This window comes from Pituophis catenifer, unplaced genomic scaffold (genome assembly GCF_029215685.1).
Source record: "Pituophis catenifer annectens isolate HBS135680 unplaced genomic scaffold, rPitCat1.0.hap2 SCAF_2, whole genome shotgun sequence".
NCBI lineage: Eukaryota > Metazoa > Chordata > Lepidosauria > Squamata > Colubridae > Pituophis > Pituophis catenifer.
In genome coordinates, this window is record NW_027256882.1 from 283067668 (window position 1) to 283082177 (window position 14510).

Sequence of the window (14510 nt, forward strand, 5' to 3'; positions counted from 1 at the left end):
AAGGAAGAATATAGATCTAAAAGATACACATATATACGCAAATGCACATCTTTATTTATTACGTTTATATGCCACCCGTTTCACCATGGCATAGTTTTGGAGAGCTTACAACATGATCAATCAATATTATAAAACAATATATATTTTTTAATTTTTATTTGTTGTTTTGGCAAATTTAGTTAATTGCCTTCTGGTAGAAGAAGACAAGACATAACCAGTGGGAGAGAGTAAAGAGAGAAATTAGTCTGGAATCATTATGTTGTCACAAACAATCGAAGTCCAGTCCCTCTTGAATTCCATTAACTCCTATCTAGGGCCAATTTAGTCCTGACCAAGAGTTGATTAAATTCTTGTGTACATTCATGAGCAATAAATCAATTTAACAGTTAAATGGGTATGGTCCTGATTCTTCATACCTGAAACTTCCAACCGGAAATGATTTTCACATATTAGTACAGTAATATTCAGCCTTTCAACCAATGAGATTTTGTGATAATGCCATTCCTCAAGATATAATTCAACTAAAAACAATTAAAGTCCTAGATTAAAACCAGATCGTTTATTTTGTGCGATATATTTTCTCAACATTGAGGGACTATCGAACTAGAGATGATGGATCGATTAATAGGAGCTCCCACCTCCTCACAGATATATTCTGCTTCTTTCCTCTCCATCTTTTACTTTTAGTTACAATTTCTACTTTCATTATGATCTTATTGTGATTTCATACATGTGTGTGTGTGGTTTTTTTTTTTTTTTTTTTTTTTTTTTTTTTTTTTTTGAGGCTGTAAACTGCCCAGAGTTGTCTTGCAGCAAGATGGGCAGCAAGCAAATTTAATAAATAAAATAATCATCCCAAAAAACCCGGAGCACCACTTGAACATCACTGGCATCGACAAATTTACCATCAGTCAATTGCAAAAGACAGCTTTACTCAGAATAGCTTACATCCTGCAACGATACCTCCAACACAGGGGTGAGCTTCAAAAATTTTAGCAAGGGGTTCTCTGACCAGTTGCTGGGTGGACATGGCCATGGTGGGCGTGGCCTAGTTGACCTCCTATACCACGTGGGGGTGAGTTTGCCCTCCCTGGGCTCCGGAGGCTTTCCTTGAGCCTATGGGAGGGCAAAAACAGCCTCCCCAGACTGGAGAGGACTTCTGGAGGCCGGAAATGGGCCCATTTCTGCCTTCCCAAACTTCCAGTAGGCCCACTTTTTGCCCTCCCCGAGCATCCGTGCATGCCCTGCACTTACCTGCATCCAAAATGGGCCATGTGGGGACTCCTGGAAGGGGCAGGGTGGGGTGGGCAGGGTCAGCCAGGAGTCGGATTTGGGGGTTTTCCGAACTGCACAGAATCTTAGCTAGAGGTTCTCCCGAACCCGTGAATCCCCAGGGGATTAGAGCCCACCCCTGCTCTAACACCATAAAACATCAACATCTGCCCATCCCAAATCCTTGGGAAGGACTCGATCAGCAGACAAAAATGCAACATCCGGTCTAAACATCTGATTGACTGTGTGACAAATCATCATCATAATAATGAGGAAAAAAAATCAGACCACAGCAACACAAATTATCCAATATCATTGTGATAAATGTTCTTAAAATATAAGAAGTCAAACTCTCTAGGAAAAAAAAAAGCTTGATTTAATTAATGATTGAAAAAGTTTGGATTAAGGAATTACCTAATAGCTATTTTTGCATAAATTACAGAAATGCTTGCAGAAATGCATCAGAAATTGCTCTGGGGGAAAAGAAGCAGTGTTCTTGGGTGATGTAATATACCAAACTCTCATATATTTTTTTCTCCAGGTTTTATCTGTCAGATTATGTGAAACCTGCCAATTTCATTATATTCAAAATCACGCTTTAACAAATAATAATCTAATGCAATATGTCAGTCTAGTGAAAGGATAGTATTGGTAAGGACAACAGATATGGGGTAAAGATTAGAAGAAATTTCATAATGATAAACATTATTTGACAGCAGAGATTATTTGCTGGAAGTGCTGAAGAAAAAAAAACAGAATTACCATCTGCTAGTGGTGTAAAAATACAATAAAGTACACAATGGAGCATACAAAAAAAAAAAAAAAAACCTGTGATGAAATTTGAATATATGTAAGAAAATTATCCAGACTCAATTATAGTAGTGATGAATGCACCATTGAAAAAATCTGAAAAACCAAAGTGGGGAGAAATTCTCCTGAAGATAATCTATTTATGTGTTCAGTAAGAATTAACCTCAATTAGATGGCACATAATCCATCAGTCAAGAAAGAAAGGATATCATTATCATCTTGTATAAAAATGTTCATAGTACTTCTTCAAAGACTATAGGCCAGGCTCCCGGGTTGGACCGGATCACCCGATCCAGTAGCAATGGCGGGGGGTGGTTCGGAGAACCGGTAGCAAAAATCCCTGCGCCCCCCCCATGCCCAGCTGAGCCCCACGATCATCAGAGGCTTTTTTTTTTTTTACTTTTAAAAGCATTTTTTCTATAACCTCTTCCAATGAAAAAATGCTTTTAAAAGTTAAAAAAAAAAAGCCTCTGAGGATCACGCGGCTCAGCTGGGATCCTCAGAGGCTTTTCAAAGCATTTTTTTCTGCAACCTCTTGGCCGAAGAGGTGGTAAAAAAAATGCTTTGAAAAGTCTCTACTGAGCTGGGATCATCAGAGAGGTATTTTTTAAAAAATACCACTCTGCCGATCAGGCAACTCAACTGGGATCGTTAGAGAGGTATTTTTAAAAAAGCCTCTCTGAGGATCCCAGCTGAGTTGCCTGATCGGCAGAGGCTTTTCAAAGCATTAGAAAAAATGCTTTATGTTGTGTGTTTTTTTTATTTTTTTTTTATCTAAAATAAAACTTTTTCAAAAAAAAGAAAAAAAATGCTTTGAAAAGTTTAAAAAAAAAGTTGGCCACGCCCACCCAGTCACATTACCCCCCCACCAAGCCATGCAACAGAAACAGTAGTAACAGATTTTACATTTCATCCCTGCTATAGGCAGTTTACACAATCAAAAGAACCTTATACGAAATTCTACCTCTCTTGCATCTCCCCACCCCAAACCAAAAATGAAAAGAAATATTTGAGGGGCTGCCAAAAAGAGGAGGGGGGTCAACCTGTTTTCCAAAGCACCAAAAGGAAAGACAAGAAACAATGGAGGGAAACTAACCAAGGAGAGAAGCAATTTAGAAATAAGGAGACATTTCCTAACCGTGAGAACAACCAACCAACGGAAAAGCTTGCCTTCAAAAGTTGTGAGTGCTCCATCACTGGAAGCTTTCAAAAAGAGACTGGACAACCATTTGTTTGAAATGGTGTAAGCCAGTGAAGGCTAACCTTTTACGTCACTGCGTACTGACGTGAGTGCCGGAAATGGCATGCCAAACCATCCTGCCTGGACCGCGCGGCCTCACTGGCCTTCGCGCTCATGGGAGCACTGAAACCCAGAAGAGCAGCATTCCATCATGCATGTGCACGCCGGCAGCTGAACTTCTGGTTTCCGGCGTGGAGGCCCTCCTGACAAATATTTGGCTCTCGCGCATCGATGCGACAGAAACCTGGAAGTTTGGGTGCCGGTGGAACGCTGCTCTTCCGGGTTTAGATGCTCCCGCACAAGTGAAGACCAGCTGACCGGCATGCGTGTGTGCACAGGAATGCGGAAGAGGAGCCAGCAAGGCCACGCATCCCGCGCAGGATGGTTCTGCATGTCACTTCCAGCACGCGTTCCATAGGTTCGCCAACACGGATGTAAGGTCTCCTGCTCGAGCAGGGGATTGGATTAGAAGACCTCCAAAGAACCTTCCAACTCTATTATTCTATGTCCGATAAATGAAAATTATTGACTGAACAGTCCATCAAAAACATTTGAAAAAAGTAGCACTATTACTATTAAGGCACAAATGCTATCCAGAATAAAATGGTCTTAAAAACTTTGTGAAAAGCTGAAAGGCTGAAGGGACAGCTGTTCTGTCCCCGTCTCACACATGCACACAAACAGATAGTCAGGGGTTAAATAAAACTGGCAGACAACAAATTCTTTCGATAAGAGACTTGGCAGCAACCCAGTAGCTGCTTGCCAAGAACTTTAGTCATAGAGGGAGGGGTTGTTCCTCCAACAGATAAACCCAAACAAGATACACACAGTTCAAGAATTGTCAAGTCCAGTCCGTATTAAATCCAAGGCAGATAATGTTGTTTCAAAGATACAATGTGACTCGCTAGTAGTTTGTTTTGTCCGTCACAGAGTCTGAATGGCCACCTCACCCCCTTTTATCCCCTGTGGGGTGTGGTCCAGTGACTCAGCCTAATCTCTGGCATGCCTCCTCTTCTGCTGCGTGTGCCTGTCTCTCCGACACTGGCATGGATCCAGCCAAGACTTATCTCTGTCACTGTCCGACTGCGAGGAGATACCTGACTCCTGGCCAATCTCTTCTCCTTCAGGAGACACCTGAGGCATTGCCAGAGAGGAGGGTCCTGGAGAGGGAGGCCTGGCCAACTCCTCTCCTTCATGTTCGGAGCCTTCTCCCTCCAATAACACAGGCTCAGGTAACGGAGCCACAACACTGGCATCTAAAAGTTTCTTCTATATTGTGGGGGCCACCACCAAGAAGGTTCATTTTCAAACCCTTATCTCCATCCTCTTCATTGTCCTTTTCCTCCATAGAACTCCTCAATTCTGATAACACTACCCAATCAACTGTATAGTTAGTCTAGTCTAACTGTTATGGCTGTGGACTCAGATAGGACAGATATCAAAGAAGAACCTCTGGATCTTAGGAGGCATAAAGACAAGAATCACCTGAGGCTGATTAAACATATACACAGCTGGAACAGTCAGATAATTTTGATGACGTTTGGCCCCCACACCTGGGTGAGTAAAGAGCAACATTGTTCTATTTGGCTTCTTGCCAAGCAAGAGAGTAAATCTCTTGATTGATAACAGCTGGCTGCAGCCTGATTTAATAAGCAGCTCTGATCCATTTACTGGAAACAATCTCTGATTTGTGGCTCTTGCATGATGTGAATCCTGTTTATGTTAGAAATGTTGAATTGGCTGACAACTCTGGCTCAGTTCTAGGAAATTTGGACTGTATTTGGAATATTCTTTTGAACATTCCTATTTGGCAGCATATCATTCAAGCAACTGTCTCTGGTTATCTCTTGACTTTAAGCAAACTGTGATTTACCATACCAACTTTGTGTGAGTCAGTAATTGAGGCAGGACACCAGCTCCTAGTCCAGGACAGGAATCTTCATCAAAATTGTTGTCCAACCATTATTTGAAATCTTCCAGTGAGGAAACACCTATGATTCCAGGAGGGAAACTGTTTTATCACTGAATAGTCTTCTTGATCAGAAAATTTCAAACTTGGATCTCCTCTAAAGTTTCAATTTATTATTTCTGGTCCTATCCACAAGAATTATAGAGAACAAATCCATACCTCCTTCCCCATGACATGGGAACACTACTGGAATACTATTAAGAACTGAGGTGGCACAGTGGTTAGAATGCAGTACTGCAGGCTACTTCTGCTGACTGCCAGCTGACTGCAATTTGGCAGTTTGAATCTCACCAGACTCGAGGTTGACTCAGCCTTCCATCCTTCTGAGGTGGGTAAAATGAGGACCCAGATGGTTGAGGGCAACAGGCCGACTCTGTAAATCACTTAGAGAGGGCTGTAAAGCACTGTGAAGTGGTATATAAGTCTAAGTGCTATTGCTATTGCTATTGCTATCAGGTTCTCCTCAGTCTTCTCTTTTTTGAGTTAAGCATACCCAGTTCCTTTACCCATTCTTCATAGAATTTAGCCTTGAAGCCCCTCACCATTTTAATCATTTGTCATTATACGGTTTCCATTTTCTCAGCTTCATTGTTTTAGTGTGGTGATCAGTACTGGTTATAATTGAAACGGCAGTGTGGATACTACACAGGTAGTCTTCAACTTACAACCAGTCATTAGTGACCATTAGTTATAATGGCACTGAAAAAATTGATTTATGACCATTTTTTCATTCAACTGTTGTAGCATCCTCCCAGTCCAGGGGTGGGTTCTAATTTTTTTTACTACCGGTTCTGTGGGCGTGGCTTATTTTGTGGGTGTGGCTTGGAGGTCATGTGACTAGGTGGGTGTGGCTAGCTGGTCAGAGTCATTTCTGGAAGGTCCTCGCACTTATGACCCGACTCATTTGTTTGCTTTTAACACTGATCAGCTGTAGGACGGCCCTTTGAAGCCCCGCAGCAAGAGTTTAAACAGTTTTTTTTCCCTCTAGTCATCAGCTGGGACTCAGGAGGCAGCAATAGATTGGGGGTGGGACCAAATAAAAGGTAAGAATAACGTGGGGGGTGGGGGGGGAGAACCGGTTCGGTGACATCATATCATCACCGCTACCGGCTCGGCCAAACCGGACCGAACTGGGAGGAACCCACCACTGCCCCAGTCGTGTGATCAAAAATTGCTTGGCAACTGGCGTGTTGGCTACAGTGTCCTAGGGGGGTCATATGATCACCTTTTGTGAACTTTTTACAAGCAAAGTCAATAGGGAAGCCATTCGCTTAACAATCATATTACTAACTGCAGTGACTCACTTAACAACTGTGGCAAGAAAGGTCATAAGGTGAGGGAAAATTCATTTAATAACTGTCTTGCTTAGCCAATAGAAATTTTGGGCTCAACTGTGCTTGTAAGTTGAGTAGTAACTTACTACTACTTACAGGTAGAAAGTACTAGTACTGTATCTGTTGATGCAGCCCAAGATTGCATTAGCTGTGTTGGTAGTTACATATTCCAATGTTTGGTAATGTTTTGAACCTAGATTTTTCTACTTCTGGTATAACAAATGTACACGTAGTCCTTGACTTACAACAATTCACTTAGTGACTATTTGAAGTTACAACGGCACTGAAAAAAGTGACTTATGGCTGTTTTTCACACTTACGACCATTGCAGCATCCCCATGGTCACGTAATCAAAATTCAAACTCTTGGCTAACTGATTCATATTTATGACGGTTGTAGTGTCCCAGGGTCACAGTGATCACTTTTGCAACCTTCTGACAAGCACAGTCAATGAGGAAGCCAGATTCACTTAACAACCGTCTTGCAAACTGAAAAACAGCAATTCATTTAACAACTGTGGGAAGAAAGATTGTAAAATGAAGCAAAACTCCCTTAACAAAAGTCTCGCTTAGCGACAGAAATTTTGGGCTCAACTCTGGTCGTACGTCAAGTATCATGTACAGGTGGCCCTCGACTTACAATCTCAATTCATGTTGTTAAGTGAGACATTTGTTGAGCTGTGTCCATTTTACAATCTTTCTTCCTACAGTTGTCAAGTGAATCCCTGCACTTGATCCGCTAAGTGAGTCACCTGGTTGTTAAGTGAATCTGGCTTCCTCGCTGACTTCGCTTGTCAGAAAATCGCAAAAGGTGATCGCATGATCTTGGGACACAGCAAAGGTCATAAATACAAACCAGTTGCCAAGTACCTGAATTTTAATCACAAGATCGAAACTATGATAAACAGTCATAAGTCACATTTTTCAGTGCCATTGTAATTTTGAATGGTTACTAAACAAACTATTGTAAGTGGAGGACTACCTGTCTTGCCTGATAGCCACAACACCTTTGCATTTGAAGAGAATACTTGTCATTTTCACCTTCTTTTCCTGAAATAATCATCTTGGCTGACAATAATTATAGGAAATGTACAGCCTGAATCCCCTTTCTTGTTTCTATGGTTAAAAGTTCCCATGGTAGCAGATTGATTTTATTTTATTTTATTTTTTTCATTTTACACTGCAGAGCAAAAGACTCATTAGCTAGTTCTCTTTCATTCCTTCAAGTCATCAGGGAAAATAAAAACACAAAAAATTCCTGGTTTTCACACTAAATTCTTGGCACAATGTCAGGATGTCGAACCATCCAGCATGTTCTCCAAAAGAAGAAAAGATTAAAATGTCTCTTTTTAAGCTTGTTTAAATTAAAAAATATATACGGCGACCAAGTTCTCTAAATGACCCCAGGAAGCTGTTTAAAACTACTTTTAGATTTTTGGTATCTGCAGCAGGATATTGCATAACATAGCAGCAAAGATGAATTGGAATCAGAAAGGAAGGATTTCTGCCTTTTTTCGTGACAGGAGGTATGTGGTATTATCTGAATTTCAAAATTGCTTTGACATTGAATATTCTGCCCATCTATTGATAACATGGAATAATTTCCTACATAATTGCTAGGCTTCCTGATATTCTAAATCTGTTCCACTTCAGTTCTATACATCCTCAGTTACAGATCTGTCTTGTCATAGCAATAGCAATAAGCACTTAGACTTACCCGTATTTTTCAGAGTATAAGATGCACTGGAATATAAGACACACCTTAATTTTTGGGGAGGAAAATAAGAAAAAAGCTGATTGGTGGGTGGATTGGCCTCCTGGAATACCCCCAATCAGCTGTTTCCAGAGGTGAATTTTAGCAACAGGTTCGTTGATTGTGAGCTCTGCGCCTTGCTTTTTTTCTGCCTTTGAAACGTCTGAAACTCTGTTTCAGAAAAAACTTTTTTTTCTGTCTCTGAAAGCCTCCGAAACAGAGCTTCAGAAAAAAAGGCTTTTTTTCTGAAGCTCTGTTTGGAGGCTTTTTTTCTGAAGCTTCTTTCAGAGGCTTTTATTCTGAAAGACTATCTGTACTCTTTTCAATCTCCTTTTTTTGGTATTGGTATGTAGATTAACCTCTTCTGATCTGTTGGTTATTGTGTCATTCTCCAGATTTGTTAGCATAGGTTGGTTAGAACCTTTACTGATTCTTCTTTTGTTGCTTGCCATATTATTTTAGATAAAAGCCTTTCAGAGGCTTTTTTTCTGAAGCTTCTTTCAGAGGCTTCTTTCAGCCTCTGAAATATCCGTTTGGGAGGCTGGGCAGGGCTACATTCGGAGTATAATACGCACCCAGATTTTCACCCTCTTTTTTGGGGGAAAAAGGTGCATTTTATACTCCGAAAAATATGGCATATACCGCTTCACAAGCACGAAGCAGTTTACAGAGCCAGCATATGGCCGGCCTCCAAATATCTGGGCCCTCATTTTACTGACCTTGGAAGGAGGGTGTCAAACCCCGGCCCGTGGTTTGCCATACCTGGGGGAGGGACCCCAGCACAGGAGGTAGTGGTGGGAAGACTGGCTGTCAAACACTGAGGTTGCAAGCCCCATCCCGACCCCAAAGCGGCAAGCAGTGAAGCAGCAAGCAACGTGATGCTGATGAACAGCTGATTGTCAGCTGGCTTGCATTTGGCCCGGATCATGGTTGCCTGCAAGCTGGCCAAACGGGCTGTTGATTGACTCTGCCAGCAGCCTGACGATCAGCTGATTGGGCCTGTTGGCTGCTCCAGAGGCAGAAGTGGAGGTGGGCTCCTGGGGGTTCGGCAGGGTTCAGCCGATCCTCTAGCCAAGGATCATCGGGGTTCAGTGAACCCCCAAATGCCACCACTGGCTGGCCATGCCCACCCCACGCCACCCACCTCACCCCTCCCAGGAGTTTCCACGCAGACCGTTCATCATTCCATAGCCTAGGGGAAGCAGTTTTCGCCCTCCCGGAGGCTCAAAGAAAGCCTCCAGAGCCTGGAGAGGGTAAAAGTGCCCCCACCGTGGTGCAGGCAGCCGACTAGGCCACGCCCACCATGGCCATGCCCACCCAGCAACAGGGCAGCAAACCCATTGCTAAGGATCTGTAGCCCACCCCTAGGCAGAAGGGTGCAGCTCCAGCATTCAAAAGGCTCTATGAGGAAGCTCCCAGAGCCAACTTTAATTCTATATTTTTTTAGAACTCACTGTGTGCTGAGAATCCGGCTTAATAAACCACTGGGAACTCAAAGCGAGTGGCATCCTGATTGTGGGTTAGATCCGGAGCTCGGACCTTTGAGAGATGGAAGGATGGGTCAACCTTAAGCCGGTCACGATTGAAGCAATTGAACTCCTGGCAATGTGAGCAGAGTTATCCTGCAATACTGCATTCATTTTTTTCTGCAACCTCTTGGCCGAAGAGGTGGTAAAAAAAATGCTTTGAAAAGTCTCTGACGATCCCAGCTGAGTTGTCTGATCGGCAGAGGCTTTTCAAAGCATTAGAAAAAATACTTTGAAAAGTTTAAAAAAAAAAAAGTTGGCCACGCCCACCCAGTCACATTACCCCCCACACACCAAGCCACGCCCACAGAACCAGTAGTAACAAATTTTACATTTTACCCCTGATTATTGACCATTTGAAGTTACAACAGCACTGGAAAAAGTGACTTATGACCGTTTTTCCACACTTATGACTGTTGCAACATCCTCATTGTCACTTGATCAAAATTTGGGTGCTTGGCAACTGGCTTGTATTTATGATGGTTGCACTGTCCCATGGTCAACTGATCACCACTTGAAAACCTTCCCTGCTGGCATCCAACAAGCAAAGTCAGTGGGGGAAGCCAGATCTGCTTAACGACTGCATGATTCCCTTAACAACTGCAGTGGCTAAACTTGTTTAAAAACCCTGGCTAAAATTGTTGTAAAATAAGACACAACTCACTTAACAACTTCCTTGCTTCCTTGCTTGAGCTCAATTGTGGTCATAAGTCAAGGACAACATATATAGCATCTCTGACAGAAAACTACCCAGCCTCTGCTTAAAGACCTTCAGTGAAGCAGCACTTGCCATGAACTTGATATGACAACTTTTTCTAATGGTTTTCTAACCTTTTCTACAGGCAGGAAATTCCTCCTGACAATATCAACTGTGAATCTCTCTTGTATTTTATAAAAAGAAGAAAAAAACCCTCAAAAATTATTTAGGTGCCTAATTGTTTTCAAAATGTGTTTTTAATGAAAAATATAATCTGAGAAGTGCATTTCAAAAACAATTGAAGGATGCCATCTAGAATTTGTGTTCTGATTTATGCATTAGTACCAGAAATTACAGCAGTTTGCTTACATCAGAGAGGGCCTTTCAGAATTTTCCAATCAATCTGGATCTGTCAGAGCTTTCTCTAGGAGAGCGGGGGGGGGGGGGGGGAGACTTTTCCATAATAGACAGATAGATGATAGCTAGCTAGCTAGAGATAGACAGGTTGATGGTGGATGATAGATGGAAGACAGAGAGATAGACAAACAGATAATATATAATAGATGAATTAGATAGATAGATAGATAGATAGATAGATAGATAGATAGATAGATAGAGAGAGAGAGAGAGATGGATAGAAGATAGAGAGATAGAGATAATACATAATAGATGAGAGAGAGAGAGAGAGAGAGAGAGAGAGAGAGAGAGAAGATAGAAAGATAGATGGATGGAAGAGAGAGATAGAAAGATAAGACATAATAGATGGGATAGAGAGAGAGAGAGAAGATAGAGAGAGAGACAAACAGATAATACATAATAGATGAATTAGATAGATGATAGATAGATAGACAGATAGATACATAGATAGATAGATAGATAGATAGATAGATAGATAGATAGATAGATGGAAGATAGAGAGATAAACAAACAGAATACATAATAGATGAATTAGATAGATAGATAGATAGATAGATAGATAGATAGATAGATAGATAGATAGATAGATAGATAGATAGATAGAGAGATAGAGAGATAGAGGATAGAGGATAGAGAGATAGATGGATAGAATAGAGCGATAATACATAATAGATGAGATCAGGGCCGGATTTTCCTATAGGCTAACTAGGCTTCAGCCTAGGGCCTCAAGATCAAGAGGGGGCCTCAAGATCAAGAGGGGCCTACATTCAAATTGTTAGCAAAATTAAAATTACACTTTCACTATAGGTGAAAGCCTCATAAGTGGAATAGCCTAGGGCCTCTTTTCATCTAAATCCGGCCCTGGATGAGATAGATAGATAGATAGATAGATAGATAGATAGATAGATAGATAGATAGATAGATAGATAGATAGAAAGAAAGAAGATAGAGAGATAGACAAACAGATAATACATAATAGATGAATTAGATAGATGATAGATAGATAGATAGATAGATAGATAGATAGATAGATAGATAGACAAACAGATAATACATAATAGATGAATTAGATAGATAGATAGAGATAGATTTGTATTTTGCAAGGCCAGGCCTTCCTCTAATGATGAAAGGAGCACTACTATTAACAATGGCCAGGGGATGGCATTTACTAGTATCATCTCCCTTTGAGGAGCATGAGATTGCAGGGAAACTGTCAATCTGACCTATGAAGAACAGGCGTTGGAGGCCAATAGGAGAAGAGTAACAGTAGCTACTGGTACTCTCTGACTTACAACCATTCATTTAAGCAACTGTTTGAAATTACAACTACTGAAAAAAAAGTGACTTATGGCTGTTCCTCACACTTAACGACTATCACAACATCCCGTCAATTACACAATTCAAATTCAGGTGCTTGGCAACAGCACCTCCTATATTTATGACAACTGCAGCATTCTGGGGTCCGGCCCATTTGCAACCTTCCCAACCAACTTTCAACAAGCAAAGTCAACCAAGGAAGCTGGATTCCCCATAACACCCACATGATTCGCTTGAAACCTGCAGTGATTCATTGAACAACTATGGCAAATAATGGTCATAAGATTGGGCACATCTCATTTAACAACTACCTTGCTTAGCAATGGAAAGTCCTGTCCCAGTTGTGGTCGTAAATCAAGGATTACCTGTGTAATGAGCAGCCTAATGATATCTCTCTATGTCATTAGTAGAGTCGTTTGTCTCTACTTCTGGAGAGACATGATACAGGTGTAAAGTTCTCTACAGTTCTAGGCTGCATAAACAGAGGGATAGAATCAAAATAACGTGAAGTGTTAATACCACTTTATAATGTCTTGGTAAAGCCACACTTGGAATATTGCATCCAGTTTTGGTCGCCACAATATAAAATAGATGTGGAAACTCTAGAAAGAGTGCAGAGAAGAGCAACAAAGATGATTAGGGGACTGGAGGCTAAAACATATGAAGAACAGTTGCAGGAACTGGGCACGGCTAGTCTAGTGAAGAGAAGGATCAGGGGAGACATGATAGCAGTGTTCCAATATCTCAGGGGTTACCACAAAGAAGAGGGAGTCAAGCTATTCTCCAAAGCACCTGAGGGCAAGACAAGAAGCAATGGGTGGAAACTAATCAAGGAGAGAAGCAACTTAGAACTAAGGAGAAATTTCCTGACAATGAGAACAATTAATCAGTGGAATAACTTGCTTCCAGATGTTGTGAATGCTCCAACACTGGAAGTTTTTAAGAAGGTGTTGGATAACCATTTGTCTGAAGTGGTGTAGGGTTTCCTGCCTAAGCAGGGGGTTGGACTAGAAGACCTCTAAGGTCCCTTCCAACTCTGATATTCTCTTTTTTATTTTCTCTCACCGTAACTGGAACTCAAGCTGGCTTTTTATAAGGAAGTGTTGTACATGATCCTTTCCTGTGTTGAGCTGGAAATACACAATGAAGTCTTGTGGCCTTCTTCTCTTTGTCAGCTTCATTTCTTCCTCCAAGCGTGTTAGGTTGTCCTGAGCTTCTTTTCTGCCTTCCGATCACGTTAATTTGCACAATCATCGCACAACAATGTCTTTCGCAGCTCAACGTCTCATCAAATCTTCATCCCCTCAGGGAAAATTGCCTCCTAACCAAGGCCTCGGCAAAGACTTAGCACACCTGCTTTTAATTTCTAATCAAAAAAGAAAAATGCCACAGGAAGCTTGATTTGTCCTACAGCCTAGTTGGAAGCCTATCAAGATCCCTATCTTCTCCCTACAGACGGTCTAATTATTAAGTAATTAAAGTTCATTTAATAAAAAAAGAGTTTATCATTGGGGGGACAGACCTTGGGGTCTGAAGCATGTGTATGACTATTAAATATTCAGCAATTTAGTAACACTCAGTACAATCCTCCAAGGAGAAATGCTTTGAGATGCTTTGTTTGTTTCAAATTAGAGACTGCAAGGTTATTTAACAGAGAAATGAAAAGCCCATTTCCAAATCAGTTCCCTTCAATGTGCACAGCAGCTGAAGGATGGTAAACAGAAAGAACTATTGGCCTCTGGTTGCTTCTGATACTACCAAAGCAGGGGTGAAATGCTCCCGGTTCGGACCGGATCACGTGATCCGGTAGTGATGGCGGTGGGTGGTTTGGAGAACCGGTAGCAAAAATCCCTGTGCCCCTCCCCATGCCCAGCTGAGCCGCGTGATCATCAGAGGCTTTTTTTTTTTTTTACTTTTAAAAGCATTTTTTCTACAACCTCTTCAGCTGAAAAAAATGCTTTTAAAAGTAAAAAAAAAAAGCCTCTGATGATCGCGTGGCTCAGCTGGGATTGTCAGAGGCTTTTAAAAGCATTTTTTCTACAACTTCTTAAGGACCAGATTGTGGGGGCAATAAGCTGACTTTGTATAAATATACAAAAGTGTGAAGGCTATTGCTTAACACATTGTAAGCTGCCCTGAGTCTCCGGAGAAGGGCGGCATATAAATCAAATTAAAA

At 41.4% G+C, this 14510-nt stretch overlaps 1 protein-coding gene across 1 annotated transcript in view; it reads right to left on the reverse strand.

Annotated features, from left to right (window-relative positions):
- Positions 1-14510, reverse strand: part of DCC (DCC netrin 1 receptor) — a 764852-nt gene that overhangs the window by 627835 nt on the left and 122507 nt on the right. The window lies entirely within an intron of this gene.